The sequence below is a fragment of the Mesocricetus auratus genome, unplaced genomic scaffold (genome assembly GCF_017639785.1).
Source record: "Mesocricetus auratus isolate SY011 unplaced genomic scaffold, BCM_Maur_2.0 Super-Scaffold_100013, whole genome shotgun sequence".
Taxonomy (NCBI): domain Eukaryota; kingdom Metazoa; phylum Chordata; class Mammalia; order Rodentia; family Cricetidae; genus Mesocricetus; species Mesocricetus auratus.
This window is the reverse complement of record NW_024429196.1, coordinates 48,678,968-48,687,430: the sequence shown is the minus strand read 5'-3', so window position 1 is coordinate 48,687,430 and position 8,463 is coordinate 48,678,968. Positions and strand designations below refer to the sequence as shown.

The 8,463-nt window shown below is 40.1% G+C and overlaps 1 pseudogene; it reads left to right on the top strand.

The window, feature by feature from the left end:
- Positions 1-279: 279 nt before the first annotated feature.
- On the top strand, positions 280-680 carry LOC121143760 (annotated as a pseudogene).
- The last annotated feature ends 7,783 nt before the right edge of the window (positions 681-8,463 follow it).

Sequence of the window (8,463 nt, the reverse complement as noted above, 5' to 3'; positions counted from 1 at the left end):
AATGACAGACTCTAGATATCCCCTATGTGGAAGGATTTGGCAATAGGGTGGGAGGGAGGGGGGGAAGGGGAGTGCGGGAAGAGGGGAGGGAGAGGGAACTGGGATTGACATGTAAAGCAAGCTATTTAAAATTAAAATAAAAAATGATAAAATAAAAAAAATAAAAAAAAAGATATTATAGCCATCACTTTCCTCTTAAGAATGCATTTTATCAGCACTGGCTTGTGGGTCCTTCCTAAACCACCTCTCTCTTTCTCTCGTGGCCGTGGCTCCGGTAAGATGGGCAAGTGTGGCTGTCTCTGTACTCCCCGGAAGCTCCGCAGTCACCGACGGGACCAGAAGTGGCATGATAAGCAGTACAAGAAAGCTCACCTGGGCACAGCATGTGAAGGGAATTGTGCTGGAGAAAATAGGGGTTGAAGCCAAACATCCCAATCCCACTATCTGGAAGTGTGTCAGGGTGCAGCTCATTAAGAATGGCAAGAAGATCACAGCTTTCGTGCCCAACGATGGCTGCTTGAACCTCATTGAGGAAAACGATGAGGTTCTGGTTGCTGGGTTTGGTCAAAAAGGTCATGCTGTAGGTGATATTCCTGGAGTCTGCTTTAAGGTTGTTAAAGTAGCCAATATGTCCCTTTTTGGCCCTGTACAAAGACAAGAAGGAGAGACCAAGATCCTAAATTTTGTCAGTGGAGACACAGTAATAAATTTTCATATTCTGAAAAAAAAGAATGCATTTTATCCATGTCACACTACTTCTGACATGGTTTTTATTCTCTCTCTCTCTCTCTCTCTCTCTCTCTCTCCTCCTCCTCCTCCTCCTCTCTCTCTCTCTCTCCACTAATGTTCTTTGAAACTACTACTATTTGGAAAAATCGTAAGTCAAGACACTACTTTTTGTGGAATATTCTACCAGAAGTACTAAATTATAGTGATCAACCATCTTTTATTTATGGGAAGAATCAAAGCAATTGTCTGTCCCATGATGTAGGGAGAGGTGCCTGGAACTTGGAGTGCTCCTGACCTTTGTAATGGAAAGGAATACTGAGATGTGATGTGGAGTCTGAAGGTGAGTTAGATGAGAAGGGAGATGTTGAGGAAGCCTTTGTAACTGATGGAGATTTGTCTCAGTTACTTCAATGACACCGCAAGAAAACAAGCACTTCTTATTATGTACTGGACTCCAGGACCGAGGAAACGTATCAATAACAAGGTTATCCCATAGATTTCCCTTGCTGAATTCAGTGCTAGTCTAAGGAGAAACATGCTACTCATCGATAGTCCTGTGTATACTAGATGTAGATGTGCTCCTGCTACATATTCTAATTCTTATAATTTTTCTGCAAATATGAGTCAATGCTTACTTAATCAAAAAATAAACTGTAATGCAATTAACTCTTTTTTGCTAAGCACATAATACATATGTTTCTTATCATGATCTAATAGTATTACTACCTACCGTATATAAGTGAGAATATATCCTGATTGTCTGCTCACTAATGACCTTCCTTTTAATGTCTAAGCTATGCTGGTTTAAAAGTTCCATATATAAATAAGTCAACACACACACACTCACATTTGGTGGGTAGAGAAATAGGAAAGGATCAGGGAGGAGTTAGGGACAGGAAAAGGGGATGATCAAAATATATTTATGAACATTTCAAAGAATAAATACAATACTTTAAAAAGTTACCATATATATTTTTATTTTTATTCTTTTTTGTGTATATGTTGTTTGTGGTAAAGCCAGAAGACAATGTTAAGTGTCCTTTATTATTCTCCATCTTATTTTTTGAGACAGTCTCTCACTGAAGCTGGAGCTCACTGTTTGTCTATGTTACCTCCAAGTATAATCTTGAATTTGCATTCCCAGCATTGGAATTATAAACACATTTTGCTGAGCTCATCTTTTTTACGGGGATCCTGGGGATCTGGTCTTAGCCCTCATGCTTGCACATCCAGCCGTTTACTAACTGAGTCATTTCCCCAACCCTTTTCATGTAAATTTTATTGGAACCTGAAACTTTGGATAAAATTGGAAACACATTTCAACTGGAGAACAAGGACCAAAATCAGCCAACATCCTCCAGCATTTGTATCATTAATGTTATTATTTCAACAAAACCTGCTGCTTCTCTTTTTGCTATATACTTTCTATAAAAATAAAAGTTGTTCATCCCAATACTAATATACCCAAGTGAAGAATCATCTACAGATATTTTATATATCTTTGGGATTGAACTACACAGCCAGATCTCATAAAAAATTACCATTTTTCTTTTTGAAACTACTCAAATAAACATGCTTCCTTGTTAAATATATCCCTAACTGTTTAGCATTGAGAATTGTTTCTTTCTTTTTTCCTTCCCAATGCCGTGGCATTAAGCTACCAGCTTTGTCTTTTTAGGATTAACTAACTGCAGGACACAACCGATGAATTCAAAATTCAATTTACTACTTGGTTATAAATTAAGATCACTCAAGGAGAAGGCAACATTAATTGTTCAATTCAGAACTGTAATCTGAAGTCAAACTGACTCATTTATTTTCAAATAAAACCGGATGCAAAGACCTCAGTCTTGATCTTACCTGTGGAGGCAGGCACCAACAATTTCTTTCTTGGGAAGAAATAACAAAACAGAAGCAGAATCCTTAGTGATTCCCAATTCCTCCGGTCTATGCTCACCTAGAGATGTCTGAGGCTATGGCTGGACTAAGCAATGCACGGTTGTATTGACATGGAACCCTCTGGGCTAGCATTTTCCTGCATCTAGGTAACACTGAAGTGGTTTGGTGATGAAAGTGGAAACATCATAAATAAAGAGTCAAGGGGATATTTTCTTTCATCTGCTACCTCTCTCACTCAATACCCAAGGGTAGAGAATGTCACTAACTTTGCATTCTTTATGTACAGATGTTCTGTTCCTATTCACTGGTCTTCCAGCATGTGGCCCAGCTTTCTGCCTTTAGATGAAGGTCTTCTTTTCTCTTCCAGAGTGCCTGTCTGGAATACTTAGTTTACAGTGAATTTAACACTTTCTGCATAGTGCTTTTACTTCGGCTCCATAGGCATTTGTCAGGCATCTTCTGAGTGCTTGGTACCTGGCCTCAGAGTTCTCCCTGGTCTCATGAAGTCTCCAGAAAACAAAGAATGAAAGCTTGAGTCTTTAACCCCCAGAAACAGCTGACCAGACAAAGGTTAACTCTTGAATCCCAGGCATCAGCCTGGGAATCCAGCATGGAACTGATCAAGACCCCCTGAATGTGAGTGTCAGTGAGGAGGCCTAGGTAATCTATTGAGCCTTGGGCAGCAGATCAGTACCTATCCCAAGTATACACACGGACTTTGGACTCCCATCCAATAATGTGAGGTGCACTCTCACCCTGAACTCTTGGGGAAGGGTCTAGGCCCTGCCCTGTATGAAATGACAGACTATGGACACCCCCATGGAGGGCCTCACCCTCCCTGGGGGAATGAGGGGATAACGAGGGGGGGGGGGGTTTGGGGAAGGGCACGGGAGGAGGGGAGGGAAAGGGAGAGGGACCTGGAACTGACTTGTGAAGCAACCTTGTTTCTTATCTAAATTTAAACTGGAAAATAAAATATATATAAAAAAATAAAGTGTGCTGTATTCCTATTTTCAAAGCATTCCTGTATTCCTCATTAGTCTATGTATCAGGCTATGCTATGTTTTCTCCACTGAAAAACAAAAGTTTTCCCATAAGCATTTTCTTTTGAGATGAGATCTCACTTTGTTTTTTTTTTTTCTTTTTTAAAAATTTTAATTTACAATCAATCTTATTTTACATATCAATCCCAGTTCCCTCTCCCTTTGCATGCCCCCCATGGATCCAACCATCCCACTCCCCATCCACTCCCCAGGGAGGGTGAGGCCTTCCATGGGGTATTATCTAAGTCTGTCACATCATTTGGAGCAGAAGCTAGGCCCTCCCCTGTTTGTCTAGTCTGAGAGAGTAGACCTCCATGGGAAATGGGCACCCAAAGGCCCTTTGTGCACTAGGCATAAATACTGGTTCCAGTGTCAGAGGTCCGATAGACTGCCCAGTTCTCCTAACTGACCCCACATTCAGGATGCTTGGTCATTTCAATGCTGGTTTCCCAGTTTTATAACTGGGGTCTGTGAGCTCACACTTGGTCAGGTCAGCTGTTTCTGTGGGTTGTCCAGCACAGTCTTGACCCCTTTGCTCATCCCTCCTCCCTCTCTGTAACTGGATCCCAGGAGTTTGGTTCAGAGCTTAGCTGTGGATCTCTGTTTCTGCTTTTGTCAGCTACTGGATGAGTGCTCTAGGATGGCAACTGAGTCACGGGAAGAACAGAGGAGAGCAAGAAAAGAGATACCTTAATAGAGGGAGTCATTATAAGTTTAAAAAGAAATCTGGCACTAGGGAAATGTCCAGAGATCTACAATGATGACCCAACTAAGGATCTAAGCAAAAGTGGAGAAGCTACCTTAAATCCCCTTCCCCTATCATGAGACTGATGAGATCTCACTTTGAACCCCAGACTGGCCTTGAACTTGGCATAATCCTCTTGCCTCAGCTTCTCAAGTGGTGGCATAGAGGAAAGCCACCATGCCAAGCTATTTTTCTTTTTGGGTACACATTTTTTTGGAAAGGAAAAGAAACATTACATAACTTATGGACCCTGTTTCTTATTGGTCCCTGGTAGATTACAAACAAAATATGTTTTCATAAATACAGATCAGTAATAACTGATACATGACAATATGCACAAATCTGGTATGATGTGAATATAGGTAATATTCCCCCTGTGAGCTTTATTTTCCATTGTGCCATGTATTATATGGTTTAAAAGATGAATAGAAAAGATAATACTGTAAATTTAATGTATGGAGCAGATCCATCAGATGCTCTGCAAATTTTCCCCTGTTATAAAAATGTTGCTGATGTGTTTACGTACATTCTGATTAAAAACTGTTGTTGATATGTCATATATTACTTTGAAATATCTCTGGCATTAATTTCAAAAGTTTGATTTTATTTTAAGCCAAAGGCAATGTTTCCATGTCATTTCCCTGTGATTAAAAGCTCTGGTTCTCATTGCTTCTCCAATATGGTGATATTTTAATTATCAAAGTTTTGAGTGAGATTGTTCATATGCTGAGTTGGAACTGACAAGGCGTTTTCATAATTTAAGTATCTAGTGCTTCATCTTTAGTGAGGTCACAAGCTGTTCATAATTTGTGTCTGTGACTTCCACTGTGCCCAATGCAATCAGCACCCAATAAACGCCTGATGGGTTAGTGAATGGTGATCATGGAAGGGCAGAGCTTTCCTATCTTGTGGTTCTCCAACCTGCTTCTGATTTGGCTACCAGACATGGTATATTCTTTTGTGGTTTGAAAAAGCAAGAGTGCTGATGCAGATGGTCATATGCAGATAAGTCCATAATTCCTAGTTCATTTAATCTGTTTTTAATTAATGACCATAAGCATTCAGCTCTCACAAGGCCTCAGTAAAAGTTCACCCCGCCTGTTCTTTAGAAACTCAAATGATGGTGGTGCCACTGCATTCATTCAGTTGAAAATGTTATTTAATTTAAAAAGTCAGGATGTTGAACAGTGTTGGATAGTGTAAGTGACAGTATGGATGGCAATTTATTTTCCCTGGTGAGTTCTTTGACAAAAGTTCACAGAAAAAATTATGGAGAGTAGTGGCTACTCCAGCCAGCCATATTCTCTTTGCAGCATGTGTTTTCCCACCAAGTGGCTTTTAGAAGACCAAAGAATCTAGGATGCCACAGGTTTTGAAGGAACCCATCTGCTTCAGGCTTAACTCTCAGCCTATTATCTCTCCATCACCAATGGTAGTTAAATCTCCATGAAGTGATGGACAGCCTGGTCTGAATGATTTGTACTGTGGATAATCTTCTGGTGACCCCACCAGTAGCAGAGAGTGTTCAATAAGCATTTTTCTACATTGAGTACTAACCCCAGATAAAGCATTAAAATACCCCAGATGGAAAGGTAGCCACTGGTGGTGATTATATTCTTAATCCTGTTTCTCTCTTCCACTTGCATGCCTTCAATCCCATGTTTTACCATGAACAAACATGCATCATTCTGGGAAGCTCCTGCAATTCTAAAATTCACCAGATTGAATGGGATGAATAACTTCAAATGCTACAGGATTACTTCAGTCTTTGCCCCTTCCCCTCCACTCTCCACTCTAGAAAGCGCTGAAGGGAGCTGCTTTCAGCTTATCCATCATCTGCTACTGTAAAGGCAGGGGAAAGGTCTGATTTAGAGGGAGACAGAGCTTCAGTTGTTTGAAATTTGGTTGAAAAACTGTGTTCCCATCTGAAAAGTGTGTACATAGTAATAAGTAGATCACTATCACACTGAAAATTCAAAGGAAATAATTCGTGGGATGATTTTACTCTTCCTAGATGTGACAGAAATTGTATTTTTTTAAATACAGTTTATGGATATGTGAGTAATTTCTAAGACGCAAATGTCATTGTGAGTCATTTTATTTTTAATTCCAGGTATATATGTATGCACATGAACATGGGTACCTCTGCATACCTTAAGGGGGTGTTGAATCACTGAGAACTGGATTTACAGACAGTTCTGAATCACTGGGCATCAGTGCTAGGAACTAAACTTGGGCCCTTTGCAAAAGCAGTGTCATGTTTTTAGCCACCGAGTACCTTCTGCAGCCTAAGATGGACACTTCAGAGATCTGACAAAACATGCAGAAATTTCTCCACTATAAAAACAAAAGCAGGTAATTTTCACAATGAGAAAATGTTATGGAATATTATTTTAAGGTATGTTATGTTTACTTATTCTCTGGAACATTTATTTAATGATATAAAGATGTGTTGCATTCTTGTGTGTCACTGTGACACTGTGAAGTTGTGTTACTTTGCCTGTCTAAAGCACACGATTGGCCTAATAAAGAAGAGACAGCCAATACCAAAGCAGAAGAAAGGATAGTTGGGGCTGGCAGGCAGAGAGAATATGTAGGAGCAGAGATCTGGGAGGAAAGAATTGGGGAGCAAGAAAAGGAATAAGATATCAGGAGCCTTCCACCCAACTCACAGCAACACACCGAGTAAGAAGAAAAGGAAGGTAAAAGCCCAGAGGCAAAAGTCCTACAGGATAACTTAAGCTGAAGAAAAGCTGTCTAGAAATAAGCCAAGCTAAGGCCGGACATTCACAAGTAATAATATGTCTCCATGTGACTTATTTGGGAACTGGGTTTCAGGCTCCCTAACAGAACAAAGAGCCAAAGGAGTAAAAGAAACCAGCCAACTATATCAAAAAGTTACATTATACCATTTTGTAACTAATTGCTTCCCTCTCACCTCCAAACCTTGACAAAATACTTGTCCCTAGTATTTTATTGTCACCACAAGATCATACAAATAGAATTATGTAACATCTAGTTTTGACGATTTGTCCACATTCACGAAGTCTGGCAACTACTGCTTTGAAATCCATTAATTTTTTACTTGGTGCATGTCACCTGTCATACTAAAGAGAGAGTATGGGGGACTGAGGAGCTCAGGGTCTCCTTGATGTGTGCTATGCAAACAGATAGACAGTGTCCAGTAAAGGAGACTCAGTTCATATAGGATACAGGAAGGGGCTCTGAAGAATCAGAAGATAGGTAACCAGTTGGTGACAAGGTGACTCAGAGAATTTGTCCTTTCAGGAACCCAGATAACATGCAAGAATGGGGCATGTTGGGAAACACAGGTTCCTGACTATCCTCTCTCCAGAGGACTCCAAGAGTGCTAAAGGTGAGAGAGCCTATCTTCCATGCTGACTGGATCATGGGTCCTGATGACCCTCTTCACAAAGCATGGTTTCATGAACCTCATCATCAGCCACCTGGAAGATACTAAAAATACAGTTTCCTGGACTCCATCCCAGGTCAGTGAAGCAGAGCTACTTGGAAGAAGGCAGGTGGGAATCTAGATGCTTTACAAGCTTTGCAAGAACCTGCTGAAAAAAATTCTGGCTTGATTCATGGCAAATATCAAACACTGGAAATTGGGTTATTGGAGTTGGTGAGGAGAGGTCACCGTGGATTCTTGCACAATTAGTTCCTGATTTTGGATAGATTGTTGTAGGAGCTGAAAATGATCTGTTTCTGTGAATAAAATAATTCAGTAGTATTTCCTGTTAGACAGAAAGGGGAAGCAGAGGACTTGTATCCTTCACTGTTAGGACAACTAGAAAAAATGAAATAAAATATATGTTAGACATAGAAATTGACTTCAGTATAAGTTTCTAGAAATGATGATGTTCACCAATGTAAAATGTGGCAATTTTGAAAATAATGTAAACATGATAAAACACAATTTTAAATGTAAGATTTGGTTTAAATGTTTTTGTTATATTTAGTGTGTGTGTGTGTGTGTGTGTGTGTGTGTGTGTGTGTGTGTGTGTGTGTGTGCGCGCGTGCGTG